This window comes from Mastomys coucha, unplaced genomic scaffold (genome assembly GCF_008632895.1).
Source record: "Mastomys coucha isolate ucsf_1 unplaced genomic scaffold, UCSF_Mcou_1 pScaffold7, whole genome shotgun sequence".
In the NCBI taxonomy this organism is placed as follows: Eukaryota; Metazoa; Chordata; class Mammalia; order Rodentia; family Muridae; genus Mastomys; species Mastomys coucha.
Window position 1 is genome coordinate 80,252,205 of NW_022196913.1, and position 21,589 is coordinate 80,273,793.

The 21,589-nt window shown below is 37.0% G+C and overlaps 1 long non-coding RNA gene across 1 annotated transcript; it reads right to left on the bottom strand.

Moving 5' to 3' along the window:
• Nucleotides 1-1,811: 1,811 nt before the first annotated feature.
• LOC116081994 lies at nucleotides 1,812-4,273 on the bottom strand. The gene is made up of 2 exons (XR_004115127.1): nucleotides 4,054-4,273; nucleotides 1,812-2,435 (listed from the first exon to the last, which is right to left on the bottom strand). It is a non-coding gene; the product is annotated as an uncharacterized LOC116081994 (long non-coding RNA).
• Nucleotides 4,274-21,589: the final 17,316 nt, after the last annotated feature.

Below are 21,589 nucleotides of genomic sequence, written 5' to 3' on the forward strand. Positions count from 1 at the left end.
ACTCATCAATGTTGTAGGACAGCATCAATCATTTGTGATTTTATGAAGAATATTGCTCAAATATCTAGGATCTTCAAATCTGTGGCTTTACAATTATTGTTGCTTGTGAGTGAGTTCTAAGATTAATACACACAAGATGAAGGTTTTGTTTTTCTCTTACCTTCAAGCAGTACAGATAGGGGAAATGCTAATGAATTCCCAAGTCAAAAACCCTTGTTTTTATGCAGCTCTAGCAGACATGAGTCACCAAATAGGTACTCTTTTGGAGCATGCCTTATGGTGCCTGCCTATAGGCTGTTATCTCCTTAACCCCCTTCTTTCTAGAAGAGAACATGAAGGTTTAAAGAAAAAATGAGATAAAGGAATGAAAACTGATTTGTAAGTCTAGCTACTCTCTACCTATATTCTTGGTTTCCAAGAAGGCAATAAACATCCATTTAAATGCAATTAAAATTTTAAATGTATCTTTGTTGAAGCCCAAATAGAGGAAGTAACACTGAAACCCACATATCCACTAGATTATTACTCAAATATGATTTGTGAATACCAATCCAAACCTGAAGAAATAGTCACTGAACACATGGATTGAGCAGTTAGTTAAATCAGATCAAGGACACGTGGCTTCTTCAAGATGGAGCTGTAGAGGTAAACTTGCAGGCTCAATTTATAGCAGATAAAGGGAATTCCAGGGAGGATTACAGTGACCTTTAACTTGATTGGTGGTCTAGAATTGTGGGTGTCTTTGGGGTTGGCTAAGGCTTTAGAGACTTTCCATGGGATCTTAGAAACTGTGTACAACTCATTCTGACTGTCTCAAACCAGATGGAGAGGCAGCTCCTGATTGGCTGAACATGGCCTGTGGTTTTTCCAGGAACGGATTTGTCCAGAGTTGCCCAATTTTGCCAAACAGAAACTTAGGCCCATTCTCTTCCAATGTCAGTTTGAAGCCTGTCATGGAGTCAGTCGGCCTCAGTCTTCCTATGAATCAAAAGGGTAGGTATAAACAGAGCTTTATGAAAATGATAGGACTGTTCAATCATATTTACTGGCTAAGAAAATGTACAGGCGAAGTGGGCATAGGACCTAACTCACTCTAAGGTTCCTTGACAGAACCCAGAATTACGAACTATACCAGATCTTACCTTAAAATAGCTCCTAACTACATTAAATGTTTATGTTTGCAGGTATTTGCTTATATTTTATGAGTTGCGAATTCAAATTAAATTTTGTTTATACAATCTAGTGTTAGGTAAGGAATCAATTTAATAAAATTAAAATAATGAGTAGCAGAGTACATAGAAACATAAAAACTCATCCTACAGGAATGCACACAGAGCAAAACAGGCTAGTCTAAGAAATCCTCATGTAGTTAAGTTGCACATGTGATTTTGTGGAATCACCCAACCTTTACAAGTCCCATGGAATAAAGAATGAGGTCATGCTGAAAAGCTGCCCACCACTGAAGCCCATACAATTTGGTCAGCTTGGCCTCAGGAGCAGTGAGGTTAGGGACATCAGTGGGCAATGCTGCAGTGTGCTTTGCAATGTGTAAGTCAATCCACATTGAATTTCAGGTTAGATTTTGTCCATGTTTAAGAGACAACGGTGGTTGTTCAGTTAGGAATAGTTTGAAAATGAATCAAACTTAATTTAGTAAGTGTACCGAAGTACAACCAGTGTTCCAAAATAAATCATCAGTTAAGACACAGTTTTTAGTAGTTTAATAATTAAATTCATAAGTCTTTAATAATTTATCTATTAAAAGACATAATAGCCTACAGTTAATACGATGCTGCTATCCTACGCAGGGCTTTGGTTTTAGATTGTAATATATTTTTATTAAAAAGTAGCATATATTTAGAAGATTGAAAAAATTACAGATACAGATTTTGACGGATTGCTACGAATGATGCAGCACCTCCATGTAACCAATACTCAGACAGAGAAATAAAGCAGGTCTGCCATGTTTGAAGGTCTTCTCAGAACTCCTCCCAATTCCCAGTGTTTCCTACCCTGCAGAGACAAGCAGACTATTACAGTATAGGTTCTTATCCAGTTTCGAAGCTTATACCACACACCCTGCCGTATCTGCCTCCTTTGGTTCCGTGTTAACCATGAGTTTCTCCCAGGCTGTCTTTCGTTTCAGCTTGGTTCATGTCTGAGTTAAGGTATAATTTTATCAATAGCATCTCAAATGCATGTGATGAAGTGATGGCTGCTGAGATGGAGCGATAGACACTTCTGAGTCTCTGAAGTGTAGTTCATTTTCTCTTCTAATCAATACACCTCCCCCACTCATCGGCACTGTGCTTACACCGTTCCCAGTTCGTTTCTGTACTCCTCACTACAGGACTCCAAATATCACAGATACTGCAGGGCACATGGAAGCACCCAGTGTTTCCATAAGAGACTGCAGGTGCGCAATCTTCTCCTGTCTGCAGAGGAAATTTAATTGTAGTAGGTGTTAAAGACATGCGTGAAAACTTAGTGCGAGTATTTGATATTACAGCAGAAACGCTCAGAGGGCCACACCCTTAAAGTGGTAGTATCCCTAATTAAAGAAAATTCATTTGTTCATAATAAACTAGTAACATGAGTAAAACTATTCAGAGGCACAGTATCACATTAGACTCACTGGACTCAGCAAACCTAGAGCTATTTCAGTTTGTGAATTATTTGAATCAGATCTTTACTAATTGGAAGGGTTATCTGGGGCTATAGCGTTTCAGTACATGCACAGGGCCACAAGTTTGATCCTTCACATGTCAGCAACTAAAATATAATAAATAATAATAATAATAATGATAATAGGTTATAGGTAGGCATTAAACATAAATAGGGAAATAAATGTATGAGAATGATTTAGTAGCCATGTCGTAAATGGAGAAAGACAAGCCTTTAGCCACCAGGAAAGAAGCCCTCCTTCCTAGCAACTTGCACCCCTCACTGTGGCTGCCTGTCTATTTTTAGTGTTCTTCTGTTACTGAGCCAGATGAATGTTGCTCCTTCTTTCGTTTTTGCTTTGGATAATGGCCAAATACCAGGATCTACTATTCTTTAAATAGCAGAGCTCCCATCTGTTCACAATAGGGAAGAAATCAAGATGAGGAATATGCCACGATCTCTCGGACACTCCTGTCTAGTACACTGAGAAAGGTTTGAGCTATGTGTCATGTGATTCCATCTCCTTCATTGTTGATGTTTGGAACTGGAAAATTATCAGTATGCAAGTGTTTTATAGTAACACTTAGTCCATATTTTCCTTGGGAAATGATTTGTATGATGAATAATGGGTAAGATTAAATCAAGTATAGGATAACCTTTATTGGAATATTTTGAAATTTTTCCCATGTGTTTTTGTTGTCTTTTCAGATTCCTGGAAAATGACTCTCATATCTAGTGTGATCCATGAGTCCATTCATAAACCAATCAATTAGGCTAGGGTTTGAGAGGCAAGGCAGACAACATAAAAAGATATAATAGTTCCCATGGTAGAAAATGTGTACAATATAAACTCAGGTGCCCAACACAAGATTATATGCCCTTAACTGCTGTGTTTGATGCTAGCCTTCCAACCTGACTCTTAGATTTTTTTAAATTATTTTTTAAAACTATAATATAGTCGTATAATTTCTCTCCTACATTTTTTTCTTCCAATCCCTCCCATACACCCCCACTCTTTGTATCCCCTTTATGGCTGTCAAATTTACAGCCTCTTTTTCTTTAATCTGTGGTGTGTGTGTGTGTTTTAAAGAATATTTGGGGCAAACTTCTTCCCCAAGTTCTTTGTGGCTGGTGGAAGTAATATCCAATGTTATAGAAAAATAACACACACACACAAACACACACGCACACACACAGCCTGGTCAATGTGTAATGTACATATCATTATGTAGATAATGTCACTTGTATGTATATGTTTTCTGGGCTAACTGGAATTGGGTAAGCAATTAGTCTCCTCTTCTCTAGGGAAAACTATTTCCTCTGTTTGCAGCATAACTTAGTTACCTGCAATTCTTTATCTTTATCTAGGATTGAGGCCCATGAGCTTACCAGTACATGCCTGAATGACATCGGTGTTGTCCTTGTTCAAGTCATGGTTAAGCAGCCATGTTGGTGAGAATTTTTGGGTCTTATAGAAACAACTTTGCATTGTTTCAAAAGTCTTTGTATGACAGGCACTTTTCTGTTTTCTGCTGGTTCTAGACTGAAGTGGCATACATGCCCTCACAGGCGGATGCTGAAGACGTCGTTCTACTTTTGTATGGTATTTATCCTGAATGAAAACTTTACAAAATATGCTTAGTATACCATTCTGTTAGTTATAAAAGGGAAGAAAGTTGAATACACAGAGAGAGGGAGTGAAAAGGAACAAAAGTAAGAAAACAAACATTTTAATTAAAATGAGTGAAGATTCTGAGTTGTCATGGAACACAAACAGAAAGACTACTTCCATCATGTACTGCCAGTTAACAGTGCCTTTCATAGCAATGAGAGCTACTGCACCCCTTCCACTGGCTCAAACCTAAGGACCATTATGCTGGCCAGGAGTTGGAACAACAGGGACACTACTTCACTTCTGAGGAGAATGCAGTTGTCCAACCCTTCCGGAAAGCAGTTTCTCAAAGGTGGTTCTCAGCCTTCTTCATGCTGAGACCCTTTAATACATGTAACATCCTCATGCTGTGGTTATCCCCAACCAGAGTTCCAATGCTACTTCATAACTGCAGTTCTGTTGCAATTCTGTTAAGAGGCATAATGCCAATATCTGTGTCTTCTGAAGGCCTAAGTGACTCCTGTGAAAGAGTCATTCTTCCCACCCAAGGGGTTGCAACTCACAGGTTGAGAGCCACTGGTTTGTTAGTTACCCATACCACTAAACATGCATTACAAACTGGTCAAGAATGACTATCTTTTGTATTTACCAAATGAGCTGGGAACATTCATCTTCTCAAAAATTGGCAAGTAAATCTGTGTAGCGTTTCAAGGTCTTGGAAGGAAGCAAGATATCCAGTAAACACAAAGTGCAATTAGCTTCTCTAGCCAAACACTATTGTGTGGTAAGAAGCCTTAAATACGTATTGCTAAGAGAAATAAGCCAATGAGAAAATGCTATGTACTGGGTAATTACAACTATGTGAAATTCTAGGAGAGGCAAAGCTTAAGGGGACAATAAAAGTGTCAGTGATAATTGAGGTCTCAACAGGAAGGATCCGATGATGAACAGGTGGAGCACAGAGAATGCCCGAAATAGTGAAACTATTCTATAGTGTACTGTGATGTAGAAACTTACTATGTTTGTTTAAACCCAAGGAACACATCACGAAGAGAGAAAGCTTTAATGAAAACTTCTACTGACATTAGTTAACCATTAAGTAACAATGTAGGTTCATTATATACTGCATAAGTGCAAAATGTTACTAAAAAGAGAAACCAGCTTAAAGGGAAGTAGGGATAGAGGAGTGGTTAGTGCTGATAGTCATACAGAAAACGTTTTTGCATGTGTATGTGTGTGTTTATATGCACATCATCAATATTGGACACATATGTGCAGATGTGAATATGTATGTATGGCAGTGCATGCAGAGGCCCAAAGTTAACCTCATGTGTCTTTGTTATTCTCTACTTTATTGAACCACAATCCCTTGCAGAAAGTAGATCTTGCAGGTTGTGGCTGCCTGAGATTGCCACCTTGCCAGGGCATCCCGTGGCCCTGACTTCTGAGTTCTGAAATTGCAGGCAGCTGCCACAACTGCTCAACTTTTTATGTGGATTCTGCAGATCCCAACTCGCAGCAAACATTTGATCTACTGAGCCATCACCCAAACCCAGACAGTTTTTTTCCTCTCTCTTAAATTTTCTGCGAAACCTAAAATAGCTTTAGAAAATACAGTCTAGTAAGACGTATAAATGGAGAGAAAATAAGTTGGTTCACATAAGTGTGGGACTGTCTCTTGAAAATGTCAAGTGTTTCACACCGGACATTTCACACTTGTCCCCTGGTTGGTCTGATTAACTCTGTGCAGAATGAGGAGAGCAGAGTCACTTGGATCTGGGTGAGAAGGCTTTCCATTAAATATAAAAAAAGTAGCCTTTCTACTTCTTCCTGGGACAGGAACTAACAATGTATGCTAAAACTAATATTTTGGAGTAAGTTCAGGGGTCTCCTATCTAGGAGCCTGAGAAAATCTCTATTGAAATTAAGACTCGGTATGAAGAAGTGATCCTGCCTGTTCTGCAGCCGTGGACACAGCACAGAGATTTTGTAGGATATAATTAGTGGTGTCCACTTTTTAGAAATTCATATCTTGGAAGACTCCATCTTTATTACCAAAATTAGAGCCAAAATGTACCTCCATGAATATAATATAAGGGTGGAATTTTTGTATTAACATATTTCTGGCGAATGTCTATAATTGTGGATTTCTTACTGATAAGAAGCCTAGAATGAAGACTCTTACATTACTGAGGAAAGAATGTGATAAAAATATGTCAATCTCATAGTCAAATATCATTGTGTACATCTGGGGCACTCAGAATGTGTTGCAAAGGCCACTATGCTTCAAACCTAATTGTCACCAGGAAGGATTTTCACTAGATTGGTTTTTCCTGCAACCCCCTGTCTGCATTCCTGCAGGGTGTGAATCTGCCTTTCTCTTTTTCTGTGCAATTCCAGCATGATGCTTCAGATTGGAAACTCCTCCAGCAGTATTTTAAGATCCATTTGCAGCTCAAGTGCTGATCTCAGTGTGTTTTTAATAAATACATGTGCTTGAAACTGACAGTATCCATATTTTTTAATTCTCTGAAATTACATTTCCAAAGTATTTTAAGGAGTAATATAACTACTTAAAATGGTGTATATAACAAATAAGAACATACAAAAATACTCTGGAGTCCATTGCATGCTGGTCAATTACTGCCGAACATGAAGAATATCATGGAGTGGTTGATATACCCACTGTCGCTCCATTGGATAAAACTGACTTTCCCTCTCTCAGCAGGTATAAGTGACAGTTCAATTGTTAGTTAGCCTTTAGTCCAGTGGCTAGGATGTCATTCATTCATTCATTCATTCATTCATTTTTTAAATTAACAAAACAAAATATAAGCTAAAATTAAAACTATCACTTCAGAGATGGGCAAGACAATCCAACAGAAGGAAAAGAGCCCAAGAGAAGGCACAAAACCCAGAGACCCAGTCTTTCACACGCTCAGGAGTTCCTTAAAAATGCCTACAATTCTTTTTGCATGTTTTTATTTTGTTTTCATGTTTGGTGTGGAGGGGTTGTGGTTGTATTTTTTTGTAAGAATTTAAAGTTGGCTCTCTGGTCCCTCATTGGGGGGGGGGGTGTGTGCAGTGGGGAGGGAGAGGGAAACCTGATCTGGTATTAAGTGAGGGAAAAGGACTGAAGCCCTAAGGGCCAGCAAAAAGAATGGAAACAGGCAACCTCAGGAAATAAGAGGTTGGAGGGATCCTCCAGAATGCACCAGAGACCTGAGAGGTAAGAAACTCTCAGAAATCAAAGGGAAGGACCTTCGATGAAATACCAACAGTAGGGAGAGGGAACTTACAGAGCCTACCTCCAGCAGAAAGATAGGACATCAAGTGAGGGATGGGGTTGCCATCCCACAATCACAACTCTGACCCATAATTGCTCCTGTTTGAAAGAATCACAGGGATGGAAATGGAGTGGAGCCTGAGGAAAAGGTCCAGCAGCAGGCCTAAAGTGGGATCCAGCTCAAGGGGAGGTCCCAAGGCAGGAAGCAATTACTGAGGCTATGGAGTGCTCACAAGAAAGGACCGATCATGACTGCTCTCTGAAAGACCCAGCAAGCAGTTGAAAAAGTCAGATGCAGATATTTGCACCCAACCAATGGACAGAAGCAGCTGACCCTGTTGTTGTGTGAATTAGGGAAGGCTGAAAGAAACTGAGAAGTAGGGTGAACCTGTAGGAGGATCAGCAGTCTCAATTAATCTGAACCCCCGAGATCTCTCAAGCACTGGATCACCAAACAGGCAGCATACACCCGCTGATCTGAGGCCCCAACACACATACAGTAGAGGACTGCCAGATCTGGGTTCATTCAGAAATGATACACCTAACCCTCAAGAGACTGGAGGCCTCAGGGAATTTAGAGGTCAGGTGGGGTGGGGGGGCATCCACGTGGAGACACAGGGTGGGGAGGATGTGTGGGATGTGGAGCACTCTGAGGGTGGATGGGCGGGGTGGGGAATGGAATATGGAGTGTAAAAAATAAATTAATTTAAAAAATAAAATAAAAAACAAATGTTTAAAAAATGTTTTTACTAACCTGAACTCATTGCTTTGTCCTTTTGACTTCAAAGGTTCATTCCCAGTTTTCAGAAAGAATAGCCTGAAAACATTCTGTTTCAAAGTCATGATAGATTAACTGAGTAAATCTAGTAGCTTAAAAGAAAAAAAAAGAATTTAAAGTTGGATAGGTGGGAAGGGGAAGAGGATCTAAAGGGCCTTTGGGGAGCATAATCTGATAAAAATGTATTTAAATTTAAAAACTTTTAAATAATGAAAACAAAATATAATTAAAAGATGATTCAGGAAGGAATTTTGGCATCTTAATACCATGATCCCTTTTCTCCTTAAAGGCAGTGAGAAGTCAAGATATATAATCCCCAAGAGTCAGCTGCTCAAGGTGATATTTAACCAGTTATCTGTCATATTTCTATATGCAATTGAGAATTTCAAGAATAGAAACAGAATTTTCCAAAAAAATTCCTCTTAGGATTGAAATCCAATGCTGAATTTATTTTCTTATTGCTATATATTATTATGTTTTCTTATTCATTACAGTTGCTCATGAGCAGACACAGAACTGCAATTTACTGTAATGTGCTAAGACGTCATAACCACTGTGGTATAATGATTTCCAATGCGGTTCTCTTTGACTTGACTATATAGTCCAAATCCTTTGCCAGTTTCCCCCATCCAGACCCTCATTAATCTCGTTTATCACCACTCACTAATTGTTTCAGCTTTAGCTAAACATCCTTGTTATGTGTTTTTAAACATTACTTGAACCCTTGCTAATGGCAATCCTTGGTTATCACTGCTGCTTGAGAAAGGCATAAAAAAATTCATTTTGTTATTCTTTAGTGTTGTGTGTGTGTGTGTGTGTGTGTGTGTGTGTGTGTGTGTGTGTGTAGGGGGCATTATATATACTATGTACTTCTAACTGCTGAGCCAGAATTCTTTCCCCATTCTTATTGCTGACTTCCTACTCACCTTCAGCTCCCACTTCACTCCTCGTTTCTTGAGGGAAGCATTGTCCAATTTCCCAGATGGAAATTTTGTCCCTTTTGTTATCCATTCTCACACAGTACCCACTCATGCCCTCAATTACCTCTAGTAGAGATCTTTGATGATATATATGGTACTTATCTGTACCGAGAAGCCTCCCTTCCTCACTATGTCAGCTTCAGAAGCACAGAAAGTCTCTTGAGTTTGTGAAAGGCGGTCATTATTTGCTGAGTGAGTGGATTAAGTTTTAATAAAACATGGATGGAAATTATACCAAGTATGATACTTTGGAAGCTATAATCTTTAATAAATTTATTAAAATAGTTATCCAAAATGTAAGTATGTTTCTAATTACAGTAGCCTCTTGTCTTTTTATTCTTAGGTAAACATTGTTTGAAAATAATCCCTTCATTTATAGTTAGAATGTTAAGTACTTTTCTAATAGAATTCTAAGCCACCTGACTTCTAAGTAGCAATCTTCTGAGTTTATCACTGAAGAAATTAAAGATAATATACTCACAATCAAACACAGAACAACTGTGTGTAAAAGGGCTAATAATTTCATTGAATGCATTTATAAATAACTTCGTAGATTGTTAACTGGTTCCATACTTAGACTTGTAAACCTTCTTACCTAAGATCTCCAGTTAAAAAAATTCAGTTGTTTTGCCTGGCACTGGATGCTGCATGTTATTGTGCCAAATGTCAAGCAAGATGTGCCCATTGCTGCAATAGGGGCCAGACTGCTTATGGGGTAACCAACTGTTCTCTTGAATGTATTTGAGACTTGCTCTGCAGGATAGAATTTATGCCTGGTATTATAGGAATGGTAAAAGCCTATAGCTGAAATCCAGGGACCTGAGCGCTACTGACGTTGTTTTGCTAAATAGTTGAGTTCTCAAGCTGTTTTCTAAATATGTATGTTTAAATCTGTAGATTTGTGCTGACCTCAGCTTGGTCAGAGAGCCCTCCTTAACTATCGGCTGCTGGAGAAGGGAGAGTCATATTTCTTTGGGAGTGATTACTGACAGGGTATCCACATGCATATAGAAGCACTAGTTGGACTTATGAGGCCAGTTGAAAATGGAAGATTTGAAGTTGATAGGGAGATATGGTGCAGATTGGAGGGATCTAGGGAAAGTTGGAGGGAGGAAGTTGGGGTAGATATGATCAAGACATATTGTGTACATGTATGGAATTTCCAACACTAAAGTATCATTTAAAAGGAAAAAAATCTACATCATTTTTATAGCATCCATCAATTATCAATAATATCAGTCATCAATAGTAACTATAAATTTATACTCTGCTATTAATTTCTTATCTTCACAAATGGAGGGATGCTGCTTTACAGATTTAGTGTTTTCTACTTATTATATTATCCTTGGTCAAGTGCAAAGCTCATGAATAACCTAGCTAATTATTGCTATATAGGCCAATTACTAATTGTTTTATTGAATAGAATGGTAAAAGAGAACAAAACCCTTTTTGTAATCTTGATAGTTTTGATACTCCTGCAGCCATTGAGAATGAGAAATGGGTATAGAAGTGATGAAGGAATTTGCACAGTGATCTAGTGACAGGTATAATTTTACAGGGGGGAACCTGAGATTTGTTTAGCACCAATTATGAGTCACAATTTTAATAAGTGTTTATCTCATTTTGTACTCCTGACAAGCTTGTAAGATTAGAACTGTTATTATTCTGCTGTTAAAGAAAATGTAGTCTAGATTTTTTTAAAAAAATTAGACAAGGTTTATGTTCATAGGAAGATTCAATGAAATTTAGCATATATTTTCCAAATCTACACATCTATATACTCTGTCACCAACAAAATTTAGAGCAGAACATTATACTGTGCCATAGATAACCAATGTGAGCATATCAGTACCTCTTTAGAGTTCAGCCTTATGTGTCCTATTAGTTCAACCAACTTGTAATACGATGCATACAACGTTAAAATGTCACCTGGAGAGTTTCATCACCCTAAAAAATTCTCTATGACTTCCTTGTATATTCATTTCTTCTTCCCTGATTGACAACCACAGATCCTATGGCCCATACTTTTGCCTTTTTCTAGAATATCAATATCACTGGAATCATACAGCATGGTTATTTGTAGTTTGTTGTTTGTTTGTTTGTTTGTTTGTTTTTGCTTGGCAGATTCTTCTGGATTTCTCCATGACTTTTCATAGTTTATAGTCCACTTCTCTGTTTAATCCCAAAGGAATGTTACATTTGAGCAGTGGTTCTCAACTTTCCTAATGCTGTGACACTTTAACACAGTTCCACATGTTGTGCTGATCCCAAACCATAAAATTGCTTTCATTGCTAATTCATAACTGTCATTTTGCTACTGCTATTATCATAATGTCAATATCGGTGTTTTCTGATGGTCTTAGGTGACCACTGTTAAAAGATTGTTAAACCCCCAAAGGAGTCACACCCCACAAATTGAAAATCACTGCACTAGAGGGATATAACACAGTTCGTTTTTCCACTCATGTACTGGCTACTTTCAGGGATGGGCATTGTGAATACTGCTGCTGTGAGCACTTGTGTAATTGTTGCTTGGCCATGTGTTTCTAACCCATATGGGCAAGTATAATGAAGGCCAACTGCTAGACCATATATATTCTTATACATTGTATTATAAGGAATTCCAAAGATGGCTGCACCATCTTCCTTTCCCTTAGCTAAAGAGTGAGAATTTCTGTTGTGCCATCTCCTGGCCTGCATTTGGCATTTTCAGTATTTGGCTTTGGATATGTGAACAAGATTGTAGGGCTATTTTTTTCTGTTCCATAATAATATGCAACATGAAATACCATTTCATTTTTTTTAATTTGGTGTTTTATATTTCCTTTTGACAAGCTGCATGTTTTAGTCTTATTCTCATTTATTAACCTATATATTTATTTATTATTGGCATTTACATGTCCTTTGTAAACATTGGGTGAGTTATTATTCAGATATGTCTTCATATTTGTTTTCTTACATTCCATGATTTGTTTTCTTGTTTCCCACCATGTTTAATGAATTCCTATTTATAAATTATTTCTTTTTGCCTGTTCTCCTACATCAAGAAAGTTATTGCCAGATATAAGGTTATGTACATTTTTATTAACGATCTTTTAGAAATTTAATGATTTTTACATTTTACATTGCATTAATCATCACAAGATTTAAGATCACATGATTCAAAGTCCCTACCCAGTACTCCAGAAAGATGGAAGAAAATTTTGAAAAGTAAACCACAATAACTATCTTTGAATTCACAAAAGACCCCAAAAATTGCATGTGAAGAAATAAAATATGCAGTACAGCTCTTAGAAAATGTGACTATAAAACATATACTCAACAAATATAGAAATCAGCACCTAGACCTATAATCATATCAAATCCAAAGTCTGGATAGCAATGTAAAAACAAAATAAAAGCGAATTATGTTCCCTCTAGGGCATGGCTATCCTACCACAGCAGGCTCTGAATGTTCCAACAAAAATGAAGGACAAGAAAATTACCTCAAAGTCTACTATATGAAGAGGGTAGAAATCTTACAGAGAGTTAATGAATGAGTACTCCAAAATAATACAAGAAACACAACTAAGCAATTGATGGAAATGAATGAATTCCTCCAAAGAAAGTCAAGAAAATATAAACAGTTGGAGGAAATAACTAGTACTGTTCAAGACCTGTAAATGAAAATAAAAGCAATAAATAAAACACAAAGTAAGAAAATTCTGGAAATCAAAATTTCAGAAATTCAAACAGGAACTACATAGGCAAGCTTCACATACAGAACATACAGAAATGGAAGAGAGAATCTCAAGAAACTAAAGCTATAATAGACGAAAGGTCTACTTTAAATAGTTAAATTTTAAAAATTCCTGACACAAAATATGTAGAAAATCTGGGAAACTATCAAAGGCCAAACCTAAGAATAATAGCAATAAAGGAAGAATAATCCAGATCAAAAGCCCAGGAAATATTTTCACTAAAATCATAGAAGAAAATTTTAACCTAAAAGAGGGGGGCCTATGAAGGTACAAGAAGCATACAGAACACCAAGTAGATTTGACAACAATAGAAAGTTCCCTTGCCATATCAAAACACTAAGCATAAAGATACAAAAAAGAATATTAAAAGTTGTGAGTAGAAAAGATCAAGAAACACATAAAGGCAGACATATTAGAATTACACCCACTTATCAGTGAAAACTCTAAAAGGCAGAAGGGCTTAGACAGATATAATACAGACTCAAAGAGATCAAGGATGCTAGCCCAGGCTATTATAATTAGAAAAATGTCCAATTACCACAGATGGAAAAACATAATATTCCATCATAAGCTCAACTTTAAACAATATCTATCTAAAAATGCAACCTTATAGAAGCAATAATAGAAAAATTACAACCTAAAAAGGTTCATGGCACCCAAGAAAACATGGGAAAAATAATCTCACATGAGAAAAACCAATAAAAGGGAAACACTCACAAACACTCATACCACCACCACTACCAACACCACCAACAATAAAATAACAGGATCTAGCAATTATTGACCATTGATATCTCTCAATATCGATATTCTCAGTTCTCCAATAAAAAAGCACAGACTAACAGAACGGATGTAAAAACAGGGTCTTTCTCTCTGCTGCATCCAAGAAACACACCTTAACATCAATGATAGACATTACCTCTGGGTAAAAGGTTTGAAAATGATATACCAAGCAAATGGACCCAAGAAGCAAGCTGGTATAAGCATTTTAATATCTAACAAAATAGACTTCCAACCAAAATCAATCAAGAGATTGGAAAGGACAGTACATACTAATCAAAGAAGAAAATCCACCACAAGGCAATTCCAGTTCTTATCATCTATGCTCCAAATACAAGGGCACCAAATATATAAAAGAAACATAGCTATAGCTTAAATCACATATTGATCCTTACAAACTGATAGTGGAAGTCTTCAATACTCCACTCTTACCAGTGGACAGGTCATGCAGACAGAAACCAAACAGAAAAATAGGGGCACTATCAGATGTTATAAAACAAATGGACCTAACAGATATTTGCAGAACATTTCACACAAATGCAAAAGAATACACCTCTCTGAACCTCTCATTTTTTTTTCCAAAATTACCACATAATCAAACATAAAGCAAGTCACAACAGATACAAGATAGTTGAAATAACTCCCTGCATCTCATCATACCACCATGGATTAAAGCTGGATATCAACAACAGAAAGCTTGCAAACTCATGGAATCTAAAAAAGCTTATACTGAGTAAAAAATGAGTCAGGACAGAAATAAATTAAAGACCTTCTAGAGTTCAATGAAAATTAATGCATAACATACCCAAAGTTATGAGATACAATGAAAAGGCTGTCAAGAGGAAAGTTCATAGCACTATCTATACACCTACAAAAAAATTAGAGAGGTCTCATACTAGCAATATAATAGTTTATATGAAAGCTTTAGAACAAAAAGAAGCAAATACACCCAAGAGTACATAGCAGGAAATAATCAACTAAAGACTGAAATCAATGAATTAGAAATAAAGGGAACAATAAAAGGATCAACAAACACTAGGTTCTTTGGGAAAGTCAGCAAAGTAGACAAGCCCTGTTCCAAACAAGCTTAAAGACTGAGACAATATTCAAATAATGAAATCAGAAATAAAGAGAGAAGGGTATAACTACAGACACAAAGGGGACCTAGAGAATCTTAAGGATATACTTCTAAAATCTGTACTCCTCTAAATTGGAAAATCTAAAAGAAATACATAATTTTGTGAAATCTATCACTTACCAAATTTAAATAAAGGTCAGAAAAACAGTTTAAATAGACTTACAATACTTAGTGAAATAGAAGTGGTCATTAAAATTCTCCCAACCAAAAAAAAATGCCTAAGGCCAGATGGTTTTAGTGTAGAATTCCCCCAGACTTTCAGAGTTAACACCAAAATTCCCCAAATTATTCCACAAAATAGAAACTGAAGGAACATTGGCTAATTCGTTTCATGAAGCCACAGTTATTCTGATATACAAACCACATATAGCCCCAATAAAGAAATTTACAGACCAATTTCCCTTATGAACATAGACATGAAAATATTCATAAAATACTTTCAAACTGATTCCAAGGTCATATAAAATAAGATCCACTATGGTCACATAGGCTTTATCCCAGAGATGCAGGGATGGTTTAATGTACAATAATCAGTAACTGTAAGCAAACATAAATAAACTCAAAGAAAAAATCCACAGGATTATCTCATTAGATACTGAAAAAAAATCTTTGATCATATCCTTCACCCCTTTATGATAAAAGTTTTGAAGAGATTAAGGTACAAAGGACATACTTAAGTATATTAAAAAAATAATTTACAGCAGGACTATAGCCAACAACAAATTAAATCAGGGGACTCAAAGCAATTCTACTAAAATCAGAAATACTCTCTCATATCTATTCAAAATAATACTTGAGGTTTAGATAGAGCAATAAGATAACTGAAGGAAATAAAGGGGATACAAGCTATAAAGAAAGAAGTCAAATTATCATTATTTGCAGGTGATATGTTATTATCCATAAGTAACCCTAAAAATTCCATCAAGAAACTGCTACAGCCAATAAACACTTTTAACAAAATGACTGGATTCAAGCTTAACTAAAATGAATGAATGAATGAATGAATGAATGAATACATAAATCACTAGCTTCCCCCATACAAAAATGGCAAATGGATTAATAAAGAAATTAAAGAAACAACACCTTTCAGAATAGCCTTGAATAATATAAAATACCTTGGGATAATTCTAAGCAAGAGAAAGATAAAAATTTCAAGTCTTTAAAGAAATTGAAGAAGATATAAAAGATAAAAAATCTCCCATACTCATGGATTGGTAAGATTAACATAGTAAGAACAACCATCCTACCAAAAGTAATCTAGAGATTCAATGAAATCCCCATCCAAATTCAAAAACAGTTCTTCCCAGACCTTGAAAGAACAATACCCAACTTCATATGAAAAAAATGAACCCAGGATAGTTAAAACAATCCTGAACAATAATGGTAAATAATATTTCCGAAGGTATTGCCATCACTGATTTCAAGCTGTACTATAGAGCTATAGTAGTAAAAGCTGCATGGTATTAGCATAAAAATGGATGTGTTGATCAACAGAATTGAGTTTCAGACCCAGGTACAAGTCCACACAAATATGGACACTTGATCTTTGATAAAGTAGCAAGAAATGCACACTGGGAGGAAAAAAGCATCTTCAACAAATAGTACTACTGAAACTGGAAAGCTACACGTAAAGAATGGAAATAGATCCATATCTATCACCGCACATAAAACTCAAGTCCAAGCAGATTAATAATTCCACAGAAAATCAGGTGTACTGTGTGGGCAAAAACATCAACAATTAATAAGTGGGTCTTCATAGAACCAAAAAGCTTCAATAAGGCAAAGGATAACATCAATTAGATAAAGCCCAGCCTATAGAATGGGAAAAAGATTTTTCTTTTTTTTTTTACAAACTCTGCATCTGATAGATGTCTAATATCTAAAATATATAAGGAACTTGAGAAACTTAATGTCAAAAAAAATCAAATAACCTAATTAAAGATGTGGTGCAGATATATAGAGAATTCTCAACAGAGGAATCTCAAATATCTGAGAAACGCTTAAAGAAACATCCTTAGTCATCAAGGAAATGCAAATCAAAACTGCTCTGAGATTCCTTCTTACACCTGTCAGAATGTGGCAGCTCATGTGGGTGGAGCAAGGGGAACACTCCTCCATTGATGAGGAGAGCAAAATCTAGTACACTGGGGAAACCAATATGATTGTTCCTTAGTAAATTGGGAATTAATCTTCCTTAAGACTTGGCTATACCATGCTTGGGCATATAGCCAAAAACCACTCCATTCTACCACAAGGACACTTGTTCAACTATATTTACTGAAACTTTATTCATACTAGCCAGAAAACTGGAAACAACCTAGATGTCTCTCAACTAAAGAATGAATAAACAAAATGTGGTGTGTTACACAATAGAGTTGTACTCAGCTGTTAAAAGGAATAACATCATGAAATTTGCAGACAAATGAATGGAAATAGAAAAAAAAAGTCATCGAGAATGAGGTAACACAGAGACCCAGAAAAACAAACATGGTATGTATTTGCTTATAAAAGCTTACAAGCTGTAGATGCTGAGGTTAGGCAAAATGGAAAGGTCTGGGGAGAATGAGTGTATCTCTCTGGGAAGGGGAAATAGAATAGATTTCATGCGTGGACTGAAGGTGTGCGAAGATAGGAGGATGGGGGAGCAGATGAGGGTGCAGATGGAATGGAGGGAGAGAATGTGATGAGAGACACCTGGCATTAGGAGGAAAATAATGGGCAGTATGAAAACCTACTTCAGTGGAAACTACCTTGGATCTATGAAGGTGATTCTAATGAGAACGCCTACTAACAGTGGATAAGGAATCTCAACTGAACATCTCTTGTAGCCAGGCAAGGCTTCCAATGAAGGGACTAGGTTGCATCATTTGTGTTGTTAGCATAGGGGGTCCCATGGGAATCCCAAAACAAACGGGGCTATTGCTAAGGCTAAGGGTTTCTCTCTGCAAAGTGATGGGGTTGGTGCTGTTACAGAGGACAACACTAACACAACTCACTGAACTTGAAAAGTCAAGGTGGTGCCTACATGGGGCCTCTACCCTACATTCTAGTCCCTTTGGTAAGGAAGGCTCTCTGCAAGGTACCAAAAAAGAAATGTAAGCATCAACTCAGCCACAAAATCCTTTGGTCTACAATCTACCCTACCTGTAAAATATGCTAGGGTAATGGTGGCACAGAACTTGAGAGAGTAACCCAACCAATGTCTGATTTGGCTTAAGACTCATTCCACAAGAAGGAACCCATACCCAATACTGCTTGAGTAAAAAGAGCCAGAGACTAGATAGCCCAAAGACCTAGAGTAAAATCAGACATGGCTAGTTTGAAAAAACTCAATAACATGATCCTACCACTATTCTGCTATACACATAGATCATGGCCTTCTCATCATCAGATAGGCTTTCTCCTGCAGGTGATGGGAACAGATGCAGAGATCCACTGCCAGATATTATGTAGAGTGTCTAATTTGGAGAGTCTAAAGCACAAGGATTGTAAGAGTCAGAGGGGATGGAAGAAACCACCTATTCATGACCACTGAAACAACTAAGCTTACAGAGACTAAAGCAGCAAGCAGAGTATCTACATCGCATCACACACTAAATATATACCATATATATAATAACTAATATACATACATATTAGTTATTAGCTTAGTATTTTTATGAGCATCCTGACTGAGAGTGAGTCTCTGACTCTTATGACTGCTCTTGGGACTATTTTGCTCTTGTTGTGTTGCCATGGCCAACTTTGATATGATAGTTTTGCTTCATCTTATTACATTTGTTTTGTTGTTTTTGGTTGTAACCTCTTAGAAGCCTGTTCTTTTCTAATGAGAAACAGAAGTGGAGTGGATCTGGGATGGGAGTGGATCTACGGAATGGGAAAAAGATTTTCTTTCTTTCTTTTTTTTTTTTTTTTTACAAACTCTGCATCTGATGATCTAATATCTAAAATATATAAAGAACGTGAGAAACTTAATGTCAAAAAACATCAAATAACCTAGAAATAATGATTGTGAAAGAGCAGAAGTAATTTATTGAAAATGACAAGCAGTTAGGAGCCAATGGATTAGTATGAAAGATGCAATGTAAGCCATCAAACCCAAGGTAATCAAAAAGAAAAAAACAATAAAAGTTTATACAAACAGTGGTGCATCTTAAAATACTTGCAAAGGTTCATGCATGTTCTTTTGGAAAGAAAACAGGTCTTTAAAGTGTGTAAAATAGGAAGGCTATTCTAATTTGGGTGGGGTTTTTTTGGTTCATTATTATAAACAGCTCTTACCAGTATTAGACTATGTAATAGGCATCATGCATTTGTTTTAACGTACACATAAATAGATTTCATCCGGCATGACTCACACAGATTCAGAGCATGAGCCATAGTGTGGAGGAGAATTTCCTTTCCAGGTGTCACTGTTGTTAGACCTTATTTATTCTCAAAATCTTGAGGTAAATGCTCACAGTGGTGTGAAAACCTTACCAGCAGCAGCATGGAGTGAAGTGAGCAGGTAAGAATCCCAACTTGTCTTAGTGCCTCATCATGTTGAAACAAAGTAAATTTTAAATAGATCTTTTACATTTTTTTAAAAAAAAAATTATTTGTTTGTTTGGACACACCAGAAGCGGGCCATTACAGATGTTTGTGAGCCACTATGTGGTTGCTGGAAATTGAACTCAGGACCGCTGGAAGAGCAGTCAGGGCTCTTAACCACTGAGCCGTCTCTCCAACCCAGATCCTTCATATCTTGTCCCCTTCTCTTCTCCAGTGAAGTTAGCCAAGTTCTGTACTTACTAACAAAGAACTTGACAAGTTGCTGCCAACTGTGACTCTGACCAAAGATCAAGCCAAGAAGAGTCATAAAAGCTTCTTTTATGGCCATCACTGTGAAGAATGCCTATGGTAAAACTAACTATTAAGGCTGATGATTGGTTTTATTTACTTTAGTATAATTAGACAATAATATAAAGAGAAAAAGCATAGAAATCAACGTGCCTATGAAAAATAAAATAATTTTAAATGAATGGCTCACTGCTAATTGGTCATGAAGCGGTCATAACTGACCACACTGGAATGAGGTGTAGGCGTGGTCTGTGGCAGATAAGCGATTAGTGTGGTTTTGCAGGGCTGGTGAAAATTTTGATACTGCTCCTTTTGGAGGTATCACTCAAGATAGATGATCCTATTAAAACCTAGAAAAGTTTGGAAATTCCTTCCCATTGGTTTGTTTCTGTTTTTCAATAAACAGAAGAAAACTAAAACAAAGGAGAAAGAAGAAGGTTTCTACCTAGTTGAAGATTACAGGAACGAGTCCTTGCCCACACAAGATGTACTGTGAGGTTTCCTCTTTTTAAAAATTTATTCAGTATGTGCGTGTGCTTGTATGTATGTTTGCATGCATGAATTTGTGTCTGTGTGTGTGTGTCAGTGCGTGTGAGAGAGTATGTGTAAGTGTGTGTGCCCCAGTGTGTGTGTGTGTGTGTGTGTGTGTGTGTGTGTGTTTGTGGGGGTCTCTGTTTGGGCTTGTGTGTATATATACATGCATACCCTTGTGTCTGTGTGAGTGTGTCTATGTGTGCATGTGTCTCTCTCTGTGTGTGTGTTTGTGTGTGTGTGTGTGTGTGTGTGTGTGTGTGTGTGTGTGTGTGTACTAGTTTACAAGCATCATGGTTTGCATGTAGCATTCATAGGACAAATCTCTTTTTCCACTATATGGGTGTCAGGGGTTACACAGCAAATCTGTTCAAACCTTCAGAGAGCCATTCCAACACCTTGTAGGGGCATTCTTAAAATCCAGGAAATGTTTCCTCATTTCTCTAATTGTTTACTATCCTAGGTCATATTCTAGGGTGAGGATATTTCTGTATGTGCTCATGAAGCACAGATAAGAAACTTGCCAGCTTCCTTATAACTGACTATTGGAGATTCAAGTATTCCAGACTAAAAGCATGGACATTATCAGAAAATAAATATTCTGGTAGCCAGTCTGTTCTTCTACTCTAAGGCGTTTTAAAAAGAAATCTGTTTTGTAATACCAATGTTTATACTCCTTTGCATTCATTTCTGTTGGTCTCTTAAAGCCTTGCTCTTCCAGTTGCCTACAGAACAACACCAGCAAGCTGCCACAGCAGTCAGGGAGACCTGAGTCTGGCTACTCAATTGTATTTCCTACAACCCACTTTAGCACTCCATAATGGAACTTTTGCTTGCAGCCATTCTGTGAGTGACACCTAGATTTGCATGGCAAATCACCTCTCTGTTTTCTGACATGCCCAAAGTACCTTCAGGTTGAGGCCATTCTGGGGCACTAAGGATTTGCATATGATTAAGGTATTTTTTTTTTAATCAAAGAAGCATTGTGAGCCGGCTAGAGTAATTTGCTTAAGGAACACAAAACCCAAGCATTGCCAAAAATAATCCAAAAGTCAGACCTAGACTCTCTTTAATGTGCCTTCATTTCTTGGCTATAGTCACTCCAAGTGGTAGTTATTCGAGCCTCAGTGCAAAGGACTTAAATCTAGTAAAAGGCAATTATAAAAGAAAGCTCAATCGTTAGGATGAACAAAGGATATCTAGGAGCCTGGTGACATCATATGAGCATGTGAACACAATTT